The sequence below is a fragment of the Hypanus sabinus genome, chromosome 2, assembly GCF_030144855.1.
Source record: "Hypanus sabinus isolate sHypSab1 chromosome 2, sHypSab1.hap1, whole genome shotgun sequence".
NCBI lineage: Eukaryota > Metazoa > Chordata > Chondrichthyes > Myliobatiformes > Dasyatidae > Hypanus > Hypanus sabinus.
Window position 1 is genome coordinate 147,026,563 of NC_082707.1, and position 16,412 is coordinate 147,042,974.

At 37.0% G+C, this 16,412-nt stretch overlaps 1 protein-coding gene across 4 annotated transcripts in view; it reads right to left on the minus strand.

Annotated features, from left to right (window-relative positions):
* The window catches only part of mipol1 (mirror-image polydactyly 1), a 330,956-nt gene that overhangs the window by 24,826 nt on the left and 289,718 nt on the right, over positions 1 to 16,412 (minus strand). The gene's annotated exons all lie outside the window — the stretch shown is intronic.

Consider the following 16,412-nt stretch of genomic DNA (forward strand, 5'->3'; position numbering starts at 1 on the left):
TTGTTACTCACAGCTAATCCATCTGGACATGCAAATAGAGAAAGGTGAATGCCAGAGACAACTAAAATTTAATGCTGGAACTGCAGTTGTTAGAAATCCAAAATAAAAGACTATTCTGGAAATAACCTGTGATGAGAAAGAAAGTGAATTAATGTAGCAGGTTGATAAGCTTTCATTAGAACTGGCCAGTTCTGGTGAGGAGTGTGTTCATAAACTCTTGGATCACTTAGCCACTTGTTAAACTTCCTGATGAGCCAGTTATGAGATAAGTACAAGTTAAACCACTAAATAGATGAAAAGAGAATCTTGTATGTACTTATATTCATGAACAAAGATTTCACCTGGATGGAGTGATGGATACAAAAGAGGTTCCTCCAAGACTTCCTTCTGAGAAAGGTTAGGTTTTGTCATGTCTAGAATAGTTTCATGGACTGATAAGACTTTATTGTACTTTTGCACATCATAAAGAATTATAACCAGACTTTACTAGTTTTAAAATAAGAGCGGAGCTCATTAATGCCTGAATTTAAACCTAATCAAAGAGTGCTTTTTTATTATTGTCTGTTTTATGCTTCATTTTGACACTCTTGGGGGTGGGGGAAGAGAGGGAGATGGTGATTATTAGATATTCTTGCAGTTTCCCAACATTCATGTAGAATGTGAACTGCCATACACTTGTAATTAATAAAAGTATTAATTAATAATAATTAATTAACAGAATTGCTAGAGAGCTACTGAAAAGAAAATAACAAAAAAACTCGATCAGAATAACAAAAATGCCTTTAGTCTAAATTTTCTTAGCTGGTCATAATGTCAATATAATTGCGATGGGTACAGACTTCTAGTTGCTGCAAGAATGTGCTCTGACATTAACAAATTAAATAATTATCTAGTTTCTAATGAGGAAGGGTGAAATTAGAGAATGGCTGTATTAAACTAGAATTTTCACTGGTGCAGAATTGAGGTTGTTTTTTGGATTTTATTCAAAGGATCACATTTTAATCAATCTCCATGCATAATGATTTCCAATTTTACAATGTCCATAGCATCTTAGGCATAGACTGCCAAATAATAGGATGTACAACAATCATTTCCAAGTCTTAGAATATGGTCTGGTTCCACCTAGTCGGTACACATAATGGGTAGCAAATTTGAGAATTCCTGCTCAGGAATGTGCAAAAGTGAAGGTTCACAAGGAGAACTACAGATTTGAGTACTCTCTGTAGTCTGACCTTCAGCCAAACTCTACCAGAAGCACACATTGCCAATGGGTAGCAAGTTCACTTCAGCTCCCTGCTCTTATGCCTCAAACTCATTCCATGTCTCCAGCGGAACACAAACTGATCTGCAGAACATCAATGTATCAAGGTGGCTACTATATTCTATACCACAGTCACAAAAAAAAACTTTCCTGGAAGAAAACAAGTAATAATTGTGCCTTTCTCAAATTAGACTCTCAATATGTTAACAAATTTAAACTTCACTAACACAGATCCCGTGTTATATATTTAAAGTACCCGTCAAATTGTTTTATTCTTTTACAATTGGATAAAAGCAAGAATGTCAGGGTGATCAAAAGTCAGAAGAGACTGATTATCTGTACCATTGATAAAACTAGTAATCATACTGTGTGGACCTGGAATTAGCTATCTGGCAAAGAACACAAAGAATTAGCTACACATCTGAAAACCTCCTGAGAACTAGATATACAGCTGTTCCGCTGGCCAACAATACATGCAGCCACTATCTTTGTGCTGGCATTAAGTTGATGAGTATCATCAAATTCATGTAAATCTACCTACCACTAGAGGTTTTGGCCATGAAAGGGAACATTAAGATAAATGAAGTCCCTGATGCTGGACGGGATATATCTTGGGTTACTACGAGAAGTGATGGAAGAAATTGCTGGGGTGTTGATGATGATACTTACGCGCCCCCCCTCCCGAGCCACCGGAGTGGCACGAGGTGGCAAATATTCTGTTGTTCAAGAATGATAATAAGGACAGTCCTGGGAATTATAGACCAGTGAGTCTTATGTCAGTGGTAGTGACTTCAGGAGGGCACGAAGCAAACACTCCCTGCTAAACATCGAAGGCTCCTCGGTGGAGATCGTAAAGAGCACCAAATTTCTTGGTGTTCACCTGACAGAGAATCTCACCTGGTCCCTCAACACCAGCTCCATAGGAAAGAAAGCCCAGCAGCGTCTCTACTTTTTACGAAGGCTGAGGAAAGTCCATCTCCCACCCCCCCCCCATCCTCATCACATTCTACAGGGTTGTGTTGAGAGCATCCTGAGCAGCTGCATCAATGCCTGGTTCGGAAATTGCACCATCTCGGTTCGCAAGACCCTGCAGCGGATAGTGAGGTCAGCTGAGAAGATCATCGGGGTCTCTCTTCCCGCCATTACAGACATTTACACTACACGCTGCATCCACAAAGGAAACAGCATTATGAAGGACCCCATGCACCCCTCATACAATCTCTTCTCCCTCCTGCCGTCTGGGAAAAGGCTCCGACGCATTCGGGCTCTCACGACCAGACTATGTAACAGTTTCTTCCCCCAAGCTATCAGACTCCTCAATACCCGAAGCCTGGACTGACACCTTGCCCTACTGTCCTGTTTATTATTTATTGTAAATGCCTGCACTGTTTTGTGCACTTTATGCAGTCCTGTGTAGGTCTGTAGTCTAGTGTAGCTTTCTCTGTAAGTTTTTTTTTATTATGTAGTTCAGTCTAGTTTTTTGTACTGTGTCATGTAACACCACGGTCCTGAAAAACATTGTCTCATTTTTACTATGCACTGTACCAGCAGTTATGGTCGAAATGACAATAAAAGTGACTTGACTTGAACCTAATGGAGCATGAGGTTATGTTACAGCTCTATAAAACTCCAGTTAGATTATGCTTAGCTAGTTATGTTCAGTCTGGTTGCCTCATTACAGAAAGGATGTAGAAGCTTCACAGAGGACGCAGAGGAGATTTGCCAGGATGTTGCCTGGATTACAAAACATGTCTTATGAGGAAAGTCTGAGCTAGCTAGAGGAGCTTTGCTGAAAAGGAGGATCAGAGGCACTTGATAGAAGTGTTTAAGGTTAAGTGAGGCCTGGACAAGTGTGTACAGTCAGCACTTTTTCCCAGGGTAGCATGGCTAATATAAGAGGACATCTGTTTCAAGTGAGTGGAGTAAAGTTTAGGGGAGATTTCAGAGGTAGGTTTTTTACACAGAGAGTGGTTGGTACCTGGAATGCACTGACAGGTTGGTAGTAGAGGGTGATACAACAGCAACATTTAAAAGACTCTTGAACAGGCACATGGATGTAAGAAAATTGAGGTGTTTGGGCTGTGTAGGATGAGATTGATAATTGAAAATGTTTACATAGGTCATCACAACATTGTGAGCTGAAGGGCCCATACTGTGCTGTAGTGTGCTCTGCTCTATGTTGTATGACTACTAATCATGCTCTGATGGATGAGCGCAATGCAGCCTAGGGGATAGTCCCCAGCTAACAAACAGAAGGCATACCTCCTTCACACTACCTCGATCATAAGAGCCTCTATATGGCCATCATAGCTGCTTCCTTTGGCTCCACTGAAATTCAGACATATTCAAATAAAGAAATAGATGATCTAAAGCTTCAGATTCTAATATTCTCTGCTCCTTTCATTAGGCTTCTTCCAACCAGGGAAATGCAATGGGGACTGAAATTATTTTAATGCATCCAATTTGCAGAATGAAACAATTCTCTTTCAAATTCTCTTTAGATTTGCAACAAACAGCACTAAAACAAACTTGACTTAATTTTTATCAGGGATGTTGAATCATGCTTTAACTTGAATTTGCAGCTGTTCTTGTTCTGATGTAGCTGAGGAACACATTTTTTGACCAACCCTTTTGAATTTATCTTCCAGCAAACACAATTGCATTATTATTTCACCATGACAGATCACAGGCTGGTTTGTCCTATTAAGTATATCCCTACCCCGAATTATTAGAATGATATCAAAATCTTACAGTGGGCAAGAGAAAAAAGATGGTTGACACTATAGAACCAAATAGTTTTTGCTGTTATGGAGAATAATATTGCTCCTTTAATATTGATACTCGCTCCTTCTCTATTTGTGCACCATATTTCAAGTCAATTGGATAGCAACATGTTGGAGCAGAATGTATACAGTTTAAGGATATTTCACTGTTTTATAAAAGATATAAACTATAGTAGCTTAACTAGACGACACTTTGTGCATCTGTTAGTTCATATCAAAATGGGCACAAGTACTGTGATTGGAATTATATTTATAATTATTTCCTGCAGCAGGAAAGGTTTCTGTGGCAGGAAACAACAAATAATATTAATTAATCTGATTTTAACCTGTTTAGTATACAATATATTTGGTAAAATAAATGAGAAAAAGTGCATTGGCACCTGCCATAGAGAATCTGGGATCTCAGTCAAGTGCAGGTATTTATATATTTCCTTTATCAATGAGATTTAAATATGGTATTACAAGTGAAAATAAGCAAGAATCCAAAGACAATGTAAAATGGCAAATACAAAAACAAATGAAATATGTGTAAAGGAAAAAATTAAAATCTCCATGAAAACAAGGAATGTGGCGACATCTTTGTTGATGACGTTACTTTGGGATCAGAGTGGACCACGGTGGCTATCAGTCCAGCAGTCAGCAGGATCTATCATGCTGCATGTGATGAAGACATCCTTTAGATAATAATAGATCTAACAGGTGCATTGCCTTTAAGTCCCATGCTCGTTTCTCCAATGAAAACAGGATATTGCTAAATGACCTAATTTTGATCACAGCATTTTGCTAAGAAAACACCTCTACTGAAGTTAACTTTCTCAACTGTCTGTTTAATCATCATGCCTTGCCTTGACAACCATGCCTTGGTTGTCATTTTTCCCTAGCAAAGATGTCCTTCAGGAAGGCCAATCTGCCTCCTTTTGGGCCTTGGACCACCAGCATCATTTCAAGGTCAGAGAAGAAATGTTCCTTGGCCTTGTTTCTTGTTTTCAGAGTTGGTGTGTATTGCGATGACCATGTTGTTTTGGTTTATGTTTCAGTGAACTGCAGGATTATGAGCCATTCATCAATACCTCTGTAGGGCCTTTGTGATGTCGAATGAACTTCAATGCAAAACTCTATCCATGAGGACAATGTTTCTTCTCCAATCTGTCCCTCCAGAAGGTCGTGTATTCATTACCTTTTCAATACGCTGGCCATCTTTTGTCTGCGATATCCTTTTCAGACTAGTGACGTCGATGTCAAAGCATCTGAGTTCCTAAGCTATGATAGGGAAGGGTGTTTGGCTGTATCACTGTTGGGACAGTCATGAGAGTCTTGGCATTTAATACTCTATTGTGGAGTGACTATCAGAACAAAGGAGAACAAAATGACTGGAGATGAAGCTCTGCTGCAGATGGATGTTAATGATGTTGTGCTGATGGGAATCAGGCACCATTTGTGGAAGAATTTGTGCTTCCGAAATTAGCCTCATCAGTCATCTCAGAAATTACTGAATAGAGTGGAAATAAGTCATCCTCAGTCACAAGGGATTGCCTAAAAAGTGTTCAAGGGACCTGTGCACTCTTGTACACGAATCTCTGGAAGTTAATATTCAAGTATGGCAAGCAATAAGAAAGGTAAACAGTATGTTGGCTTTCACTGCTAGAGGATTTAAGTACAAGAGTTAAAACTGCAATTACATAGAGCTCTGGTGAGACCACACTTGGAATACCATGTACAGGTTTGATCTCCCTATATAAGAATGAATATGTACATGTGATTGAGGAAGTTCAACAAAGGTTTACCAGAATAATTTCCAGAAAGCAGAGGATGCAGAAGGGTGAATTGTACTGAAGTGATATTAATTAGACCAGGTATACATATATTAGAGCTTACAAGATTGAGAGGTAATCTCACTGAACCATATAGGGGTTGGAACAGTAAATACAGGGATGATATTTACACTAACTGGGGTTTCTAGGTCCAGGCATCACAGTTTCAACGTGTGAGAACAACCACTCAACACAGACACAGGAAGTTGGAAATCTCTACCGGAGACAGATGTGAGAGCTGTATTCACAAAATCAATAGAGTTTGAATATTGAAAGAATCATTTTACATGGACTTAGTGAAGAAAGTGAAGACTAGGTAAAAGATCAACCAATAGTACAGACTAAGCCCAAACTGTGATTAGAATTGGCTGCTGAGAATCATTGTCCAGGCACTTTAAGTAGTGATTTTAGATAGCTACTAGCATTTGAAGAATGTTATCTAGCCTGTTACAATCATGTGGAAAGGGAAAAAAGAAAATAAATTAAAAACAACAGTGCAAGGCTGTCCCAGTTTAAATTCCTCAAAAACTACATTTAACAATTGGGCTATTTCATTTTGAAGATACCAATTTGAATTCACAAATACTTCAAAAATAATTCTGGTGAATCTACTTTCAGTTCTGTAATTAATTCTTGCCCTATTTGGAATAACTTTAAAATAATCTGAGTTGTCACTATAAATAGGTGGTTTCTTTTCATTATGGAAAGAAGAAATTCTGCAAAGGTTGTTTCACACTGCCCAGTTGACTGGCCAGAATATAACTCTGGTGTGAAGTTAATTGATGCTTAATATGTGCTTATGTGCTCAGTGTCCTTTGGATACCCAAAGCACTTTTTTTTAAACCATACTTAAATACAGAAAGATAACAAAACTGTGTTACCATTAGCCTCTCAAAACATTTAACTTCAGCAATTTATCTCCTGTAGAAGACTGAAATTAGACATAAGCAGTACAAAGTATTGTCTCAATGGAGTCTTTTTGCATTCTTAATCTAGCAGCATTAGATATTTATTTTAAATAATTTCATTATACTAAACCTTTTCATTTTACTTTGCTGAACACATTAATTGTTCTACAAAACATAAATTTAGCAATCTTAACTTCTACCCTTGGTAGCATATGCTATTTGTATCATCCTGCAACATTCTAAGTACTTGATGTTATTTCCTTTGTTGGCTTCTCAACAATGATGTTATCATACACATTGTCACTCTATCCAAATTCTTTTTTTATACAGAAAAAAGTTATATTCAATTTTGATAGCTGTAAATGAATTAAATGTATACAAAAGGCACGTGACAATCCAGTAATAATGAGAAAAAGACTAGAGGAAACAGATTAATTATGTACAGTATCTGCACATTTTCTTCTTGCAGTACTATTTCTCTAATTTTTGCATTATGTACTGTTTCACTTCGGATCAAATGTTCTCAAACCTAATTGTGCCTCCTTCTAACTTTATCACACATTCCAGTTTGAAAGGGTAGGTTTTAAATCATTTCTGAAGCAAGCTAAATGCATTTTGACTGATCAGTTACAGCCAAAGTTACTGATTAACATTTTTCATCTGATAGCTAATCAATGACACTGCACAAAAACCAAGATTCCACATTGAACTGGAGCTCAGTCTAAAAATCAATGACTTGACAAATATTTACTCACAACAAAGGTGTTTTTACCCTTTATCAGGCTGTGTGTTTAAAAGCAATTTTATAAAAAAAACTCTCTAAACAAATGGTACGCATCAAAGCCATATATGGAATTGAATGTCTTTTGTCTCCCCACTTATCCCCGAGCTTCTGCTGCAATCTTCTCATTGCTGACCTTTTAAAGGCTGTACTTCAATTCCTATGCACCCCAGTGATTGCTATCAGATGTGCAGATAGATTATCCAAAGTTATTTTCTTGTGGATAGTTCTTCAAAGACGTACCTAACTCATTGTTCCATTTACACAGGAAGGTTTCAACTTGTCTCAAATCAATTTTTAGAGCCAAATCTGTCCAAGTGTTATCACATGATGTTCCGATCTGTGGAGCTGCCACTCTAAGTATAGTATACCTTGTACACCTCATCAAATTATTAAGTACATGTGGGACAGCCTTTATAAAAGATTGACAGGCATACACACCCAGGGTCAGCAGAATATTGAAGTGGACCAAATATACTGTATATGCAGTTCTATTCTCTCTATTGCAGCAGTATATGCCAGAAATTCTCACAATCATGAGTGGCTGACCCTTCATACTAGGCATTCCCAATATGGGGAAACATTCCCACAACATCACCCCTCAGAATTGCATGTTTCATTAAGATAATTTCTTGTTTTCCTAAACTTTGAAGAGTATACTGTAGGTCAATCTCCAATAAGATTTCATCATTAAGACAAATCCCTTAACTAAGGAGTCAATCTACTGAAACTTTATTCAAGATTGTTTAATGTCATTTCCAGTACACAGGTGTACACAAAATAATTGTTACTCCAGATCCGGAGCATAAAACAAAACATAATAAAATAAAGATCACAATAATAAAAACACAATTAATATAAATACATAGTATAGCTTATATACTATACAAAGGTTGATTGTATCTGGATAAAGTGACACTAGGTACAGGAGTGTCTTTACATAAAGGGTCTCTGCCAGGAAATGATAAAGTAGTGCAGGTGGGGGCTATGGAGGGGTGGGTTACTGGCTGGAAGTGTTGATCAGCCTTACTGCGTGGGCAAAGTAACTATTTTTGAGTCCTTCCTTTTAGGAGTGGGACCAACAGTTCATGTGCAGGGTGGGTGGGATCCTTTATGATGTTACCTGCCCTTTTTCTGTCCTTGATGTCAGGTAGGCTGCTGCCAGTGATGCCTTGGGCTGTTTTGACTACCCACTGTAGAGCCTTCCTGTTGACCACAGTGCAGTTTCAGTACCCTGCAGTGATGCAGCATGATAGGATGCTCTCCACTGCACATCTGTAGAAGGAGGTGAGTATAGATATGCATAGTCCAGCTCTTTTCAGCCTCCTCAGAAAGTAGAGACATTTGTGAGCTTTCCTGATTGTGTTCTGGGAAAATGAGAGGGTGTATGAGATGTGCACTCGCAGTTTCCATTGCTGTGCCAATGTAAAGAGGGACGTGCGTTCTCCTGCAGTCGATAATCTCTCCTTTGCTTTGTTGATATTGAGAAAGAGGCCTCAAGCTGTTCCATCTCCTCTCTGTAGGCCAACTCATTGTTGTTGGTGATGAGCCATGGTCATTTGGTGAAGTTAACAATGTTTGGCCATGCAATCACGTGTGAGTGGAATGTATAATAATGGGCTCAACACACAGCCCTGTTGGGCACCCATGTGTTGAGGCACCCAATGGGGATGGAGGAGTGGTTGTGCATTTTGACCATCTGAGGTCTGTTGCTTAGGAAGTCCAAGGAGTTTATTCACCAAGGTCTGTGGTACAATGGTGTTGAAAGCTGAACTGAAATTCAGAAACCGTATTCTGACATAAGTGTTTTCTAGGTGTGTCATGGCCAGGTGCATGACAGATGCCTTGGCATCTGTTGTAGAGAACTTTTGTTGATAACCATATTGGGGAGTGTCCAGTGTGGCAGGAATGGATTTTTTGATATGTATTACTTGCTGTTCAAAGCACTCATGCCACTAGTGTCACCATAGTTATTTAGTTCTGAAGATGTAGAGTTCTTATAACACTTCTTCCAAGGCAAATTATGTATTCCTTATAATGAGGGAACTTCAACAAAGCAAGAGTTCCTTAATGCTCCTTATAATAAAGGCGAGCATTTATTTTTGATACAAGGTCACTAACATCTCTCCTAGGATCAAGGTGCAATTGCCTAACACCATTTGAGGAATATTCTACATTTCTAATCTTGCTATCAAAGTGGAGAACCTTATATTTTCCTCTTTATTCTCCATTTGCCATTTTCTGCCAAAGTCACTTAACCTGACTACGTCACTGTGTAGAAACTTTTGCAAAGAAATTGCAAAGAAAGGCTGTGTGCTTAGCCCGCTGCTCTACTTGTTTTATACTTACGATTGTGAAGCTTAGCTCCAATGCCATATTTAAGTTTGTTGATGACACCACTGTCATTGGCTGAATCAAAGGTGATGAATCTGACTGAATAATGTCCCAACAACAACCTCTCACTGAATGTCAGTAAAACCAAAGAGCTGATCATTGGCTTAATGAGGAGGAAACTGGAAGTCATGAGCCAGTCTTCATCAGGGTATCAGAGGTAGAGAGGGTCAGCAGCTTTAAATTATTTGGCATTATCATTTCAGAGGATCTGTCCTGGGTCCAGTATGTAAATGCCATTACAAAGAAGGCATGGCAGTACCTCTTCTTTCTTAGAAACTTGTGAAGATTCAGCTTGTCATCTAAAACTTTAACAAACTTCTATAGATCCGCAGTGGGAACTATTCTGAATGTTTGCATCACAATTTAGTATGATAACAACAATGCCCTTGACTGGAAAAAACTACAAAAAGTAGTGGATACAGCCTAGTCCATCATGGGTTAACCCTCCCCACCATTGAACATATTGTAGGAAAGCAGCATCCATCATCAGGAACCCTCATTATCCCGACCATGCTTTCTTCTCACTGCTGCCATCAGGGAGAAGGTATGGGAGTCTCAGGACCCACACCACCAGTTCAGGAACAGTTAATAACCCTCAACCATCAGGCTCTTGAATCAGAGGGGAAAAGTTAACTTACCCCAACACTGAACATCACTCAACCTATGGACTCACTTTCTGAAGCTCTTCATCTCATGACATAATATTTATTGCTTATTTATTTATTATTTTTATTTTGCTTGTTTTTTCTTCTTCTTTTTGTCATTGCACAGTTTATTAGCTTTTACATGTTGGTTGTTTGTCCGTCTTGTGTATGTGTGTGCTTTTTATTGATTCTATTATGTTTCTTTGTATTTACTGTGATTGCCCACGAGAAGTCGAGTCTCAGGGTTGTATATGGTGACATATAGGTATTCTGATAATAAATTTGCTTTGAACTTTCACCAGTGTTTGATACACTAAAGTATTGTGGTTGGAGCAAATTACAAATTGGCTAACCACTGAATATATTTGCAAAACTGGCTGAAATTCAACAGAAAACAGCAATTGGGTTGTTTAAAACCAGAAATAAACATGAAATAGACTTGCACAATTTTTAGAATCTACTTTTATATTCCTTGCAACAAATTTACCCTTAAATTTCATCGTCTCATCATTATGAATCCTTTTTGGTCTTTTGCCTGTCTGTTAATTCTTTCTTTCTGCAGGGTGTATGCAATACTCTTCAATCCTATAAGTATTTTCTTCCAATCTAATTCCATCCATAACTTAAACTAGCTATAGATTAATAAAAATTTCCATTAAGCATTTACTATCAATTGCAGAGTGTTTACTTAAAGGTTTGTGAACATTCATAGAAACATAGCATATAGGTGCAGGAGTAGGCCATTCGGTCTTTTGAGCCTGCACCACCATTCAGTAGGATCATGGCTGATCATCCAACTCAGAACCCTGTACCTGCTTTCTCTCCATACCCCCTGATCCCTTTAGCCACAAGGGCCATATCTAACTCCCTCTTAAATATAGCCAATGAACCAGCCTCAACTGTTTCCTGGGGCAGAGAATTCCACAGATTCACCACTCTCTGTGTGAAGAAGTTTCTCCTCATCTCGGTCCTAAAAGGTTTCCCCTTTATCCGTAAACTGTGACCCCTCGTTCTGGACTTCCCCAACATCGGGAACAATCTTCCTGCATCTAGCCTGTCCAATCCCTTTAGAATTTTATACATTTCAATAAGATCCCCCCTCAATCTTCTAAATTCCAGCGAGTATAAACCCAATCGATCCAGTTATTCAAACACCAAGAGATCTTTTAATCTAATTTCCTAATGTACTTTAGCCAAATCATCAAACACATATAATTTAACCTTTTGTTAAATTTGAGACTGAGTTTGCAAACACAGTATGCTATAGGTAGTGCAGCTTTCTCACACTTTCCTCACACGTGGCATTAATCAGCTATTTACCCTGATGTTGGCAGCTGGTGGGAAAATTGCAGAAGTGTTAATGGCCATCTGAGAGAGAAAACAGGTTGCAGGAGAGTAAGTGGAGGTATGGGATTGCTCTGAGAGTCAGCATAGGTATGATGAACTGAATGCCTACTTTATGTTATAAAAATGTGTGTTTATCACTTTTAGACTGAATGTAAATTCTTATCAAATTATGATCACTCTTCTCCAACATATTCTTTCTCTTAAGATTACTATTTAATATATTTAAAAAAACACATGAAGAGGGAAATCAGCCCTTCAACTATTTAATTAAACCATGGCTGATCTTTTACTTCAATGCCAATTTCCTGCACTATCTTCCTATCCCTTGAACCGTTTAATGAAGTGATTTCTGATCTATTGTTCTCTCTAATTAAACACCACATCAAAATTAAATTGTTCTTCAGTTTTCCACAAAAGCCTAAACTGGATTTTATTAACTGAGATTTCACTTGTCCAATCTACATGAAGATTAAAATCACCCATAATCAGTCGACCCATAATCTATTCAACAGTATAAGTAGTAACACCTACTCATGTTTCCTGCTCTTCCTTGTTCTTTATCTTCATTCAAATTGATTCTTCTTCCTGACCTGAGCTATGATCCTTCTTCACATCATCCTAAAATCCCTCATTATCGGAGCTACATTCCATCCTTATCCATACATGAATATCCGCCGAATATTCTGCTTTAAGCCTTGATCACCTTGCAACAAATGCCTTTAATAGCAGATATGCCAAACACATTTATTTCTTCTTGTGCCACAAATCTACATCTTGTTAATAGTATTTTATGTATTTAAATATCCTTTTTGAATTATTTTTCCTCAATTTGACTGATTACTCATGACTTATCAGTACTAATTAGCAGTTTCCCTCCTGTCAAGCTTTGCTTCTATTGTAGTCTTACTAATTCTTAATAATTAGCTTGCCTTCTCTCTTTATATATCTAACCTCACGAAATTCCTGGATTTTGCTCTCTTTTCAAGCTAAAATCAAAGTGTTTGCAACGCCCAGTATTGACTCAGTCTCTGCTGACATTATTTATTTGAACTCTCTCACCATTCAGTTTAAAGCCTTGTCTATCACCTAAGTCACTTGATTTGCTGGGGGGGGGGGGGGGTTGAAAGACCTTGTGCCTCCAATACTTCTCATAGTTTATGTTAGCTTTTGGAAAGAAGTACTTGCTGTATTTGCCTATTAGCCTTTTGCAAATCATGCAGTTTGACTCCCAGATCTCAATGCTTCTTAGAGTTCTGCTATTTCTAATCGTTTGTATGCAGTGCTTTTAAAGAAATTTATCCTGGCCAAAATTACTACCTCACACTTCCACCATAATATGACATTTGCCATATATTTGCGTATTTAATTTTCTAATTTGTAACTCCCTCACATTCTCTTTGCATCTTACTTTCTTAGCAGCCTATAGTATGCAATCAGCAATTTCACACAATAGCAAGAAAAGGCTACCAGACCTCTCAAGCTTGCCCCACAAGTCAAAATGACCACGGTTAATCTATGCTGGTCTCAACTTCTCTCCTACAACTCACAATTCCACAATCTTTAAATATATCGAATGATTTGGTCTCCACCACCCTCAGGAGCAAAGATTTCCAGAGATTCATAAAAAAATTTCTACACACTTCAGTTGTAAATGACTAGCTGGTTATTTTGTAGAAATATCCCTTTGCTCCTGATTTGTTACTGTTTTCCAATGAAAACCGTGCCTTTGGTGCCATCATCCAAGTCATTTATGTACACTATGAAAAGCTGAGCCTCCAGCACTGATCTGTGGCACACCTTTTGCTGCATCTTCCCAAATAGAAAGAGATTTATTTGTGCTTATATTTCCAAAACAGCTAATCACATTTCCCTAGTCCACATCTTTTTTTTTAATAAATTTTTTTATTGGATTTTCAAATAGGTTACAGAAAGAAAAAAAATCAACCCTTCCCCCCTCCCCTTAACCCCTCCCCCCAACCCCTCCCCCCAACATATCCCTATAGAAAAAAAAAGAGAAGAAGAAAGAAAGAAAGAATGCCTGGATTGGAGCGTAGAAGGTTGAGGGGGGATTTGATCGAGGTATTTAAAATTTTGAGAGGGATAGATAGAGTTGACGTGAACAGGCTGTTTCCATTGAGAGTAGGGGAGATTCAAACTAGAGGACATGATTTGAGAGTTAGGGGGCAGAAGTTTAAGGGAAACACGAGGGGGTATTTCTTTACTCAAAGAGTGATAGCTGTGTGGAATGAGCTTCCTGTAGAAGTAGTAGAGGCCAGTTCAGTTGTGTCATTTAAGGTAAAATTGGATAGGTATATGGACAGGAAAGGAGTGGAGGGTTATGGGCTGAGTGCGGGTAGGTGGGACTAGGTGAGATTAAGGGTTCGGCACGGACTAGGAGGGCCAAGATGGCCTGTTTCCGTGCTCTGATTGTTATATGGTTATATATCGGAAGATCCCCACATGCTCCATGGAGTTCATAATAGCTTTAATATGGATATTTATTTATTTCCCCAGGTAACCAATAATTTTATCTTCGGAGCACCTATATATTTATTCCTATCTTTTATAAATAAGGGCGCCAAATTTTCAGAAATATTTCATATTTATCTCTTAAATTGTAAGTAATTTTTTCAAGTGGAATGCAGCTAAAAATTTCATTCTTCCAACGATCTATACTTAAGTATGAATCCGATTTCCAAGCAACTGCAATAGCCTTTTTGGCTACTGCCAATGCAATTTTTATGAATTCTTTCTGATATTTATTCAATTTGGATTTCAATTTTATCCCTTCAATATCGCTTAGTAAAAATAATGTTGGATTATGTGGAAGTTGTATTCCAATAACTTGTTCCAGTAAAACTCTTAAATTTGTCCAAAAAGGTTGAATTTTAAAACAAGACCAAGTAGAGTGTAAAAAAGTACCAATTTCTTGATTACATCCGAAGCATTGATCAGATAAATTTGGGTTTAATTTATTTATTTTTTATGGTGTAATATATAATTGATGTAAAAAATTATATTGCACTAGTCTTAGCTGGATATTTGTTGTATTTGTCATACTGTCAAGACATAGTCTTGACCAGTTTGTTTCTTCAATTTTAATATTCAAATCCGTTTCCCATTTTTGTCTTGACTTATGAATTCCTTGTTTAATTGCCTGCTTTTGAATCAAACTATACATACAAGAAATAAATTTTTTAATTTTTCCTTTTTGAATTAAGATTTCTATTTCATTAGGTTTCGGCAATAACATTGTTTAACCCAATTTATCTCTTAAATAAGCCCTTAATTGGAAATAACAAAAAAGAGTGTTGTTTGATATTTTATATTTATTCTTTAATTGGTCAAATGACATTAATATACCTCCTTCAAAACAATCTTCTATATATCTAATCCCTTTTTGAAACCAGTTGTACAAAAGTTGGTTATCCATTGTAAAAGGAATAAGTTTATTTTGAATTAAAGGTCTCTTTGCTAATAAAGATTTCTTTATCTCATCATCAACTTTCACCTTATTCCATAAATCAATCAAATGTTTTAATATAGGAGGTTCTTTCTTTTCCCGTATCCATTTAGATTCCCACTTATATATAAAATCTTCTGGTATATTTTCTCCTATTTTATTTAGTTCTATTCTAATCCATGCCGGTTTATCTTAATCAAGAAAAGATCCAATAAATCTAAGTTGATTTGCTTTAAAATAATTTTTAAAGTTTGGAAGTTGTAACCCTCCTAGGTCAAATTTCCATGTCAATTTTTCCAACGATATTCTTGACATCTTACCTTTCCAAAGGAACTTCCTCACACATTTATTTAACTCTTGAAAAAACTTCTGCAGTAATGGTATTGGTAGTGTTTGGAATAAATATTGTAATCTAGGGAATACATTCATTTTTACAGCATTTACTCTGCCTACTAATGTTATTGGTAATATCATCCATTTATCAAGATCTTCTTGAATTTTTTTCATTAATGGTAAATAATTTAATTTATATAAATTCTTTATATCATTATCAACTCTTATACCTAAATATTTTATACCATTTATCGGCCATCTAAATTGAGTTATTAATTGACATTGATGATAATCTCCTTTAATAAGGAGTAGAATTTCACTTTTATCCCAATTTATTTTGTAGCCTGATATTTTCCCATATTCTTCCAATCTAGAAGATAATTTACGCAGTGAATACAATGGGTTTGTTAAATAAAGCAAAACATCGTCAGCAAATAAATTAATCTTATATTCCTTCTGTTTAACTCTGAAACCCATAATATCTGGGTCTGTTCTAATTAATTCAGCTAATGGTTCTATTGCCAACACAAATAAAGCAGGTGATAATGGACAAGCTTGTCTAGTTGACCTTGTTAACTGAAATGATGTTGAAATTTGACCATTTGTCACTACTTTAGCTTTGGGATTAGTATTTAAGGTTTTAATCCATTTTATAAAAGATTTTCCTAACCCATACTTTTCCAATAC